Here is a 452-nt window from a genome sequence, read left to right as displayed (position 1 = left end):
CCTCTGTTTTAAAGTCTGTTTTGTCTGGTATAAGTATTGCTATCACAGCTTTTTTGTTTGTTTGTTTCCATTTTATTGAAATATCTTTTCCATCCCTTCATCTTCAGTCTGTCTTTCAAACTGAAGTGAGTCTCTTACAGGCTGCATAGTTCTTGTTTTCTTATTTGTTCAGCCACTCTATGTCTTTTGACTAGAGCATTTAATTCATCTACATGTAAAGTAATTGTTGATAAATATGTATAACTGCCATTTCATTATTTATATTTTTTATATTTTTTTCTTTTTTCTATTTCTTCTTAAAGAACTCCCTTCAACATTTTCTATACTACTGGCTTGATAGTGATGAATTCCTTTAGCTTTTCTTGTCTGGGAAGCTCTTTTTTTCTCCTTTGATTCTAAATGACAGCTTTGCTGGGGAGAGTAATCTTGGTTGTATTGTAGGTCTTTACTTT

This window comes from Pteropus vampyrus, unplaced genomic scaffold, assembly GCF_000151845.1.
Source record: "Pteropus vampyrus isolate Shadow unplaced genomic scaffold, Pvam_2.0 Scaffold87, whole genome shotgun sequence".
Classification (NCBI taxonomy): Eukaryota; Metazoa; Chordata; class Mammalia; order Chiroptera; family Pteropodidae; genus Pteropus; species Pteropus vampyrus.
Note: the sequence above shows the minus strand (reverse complement) of the source record.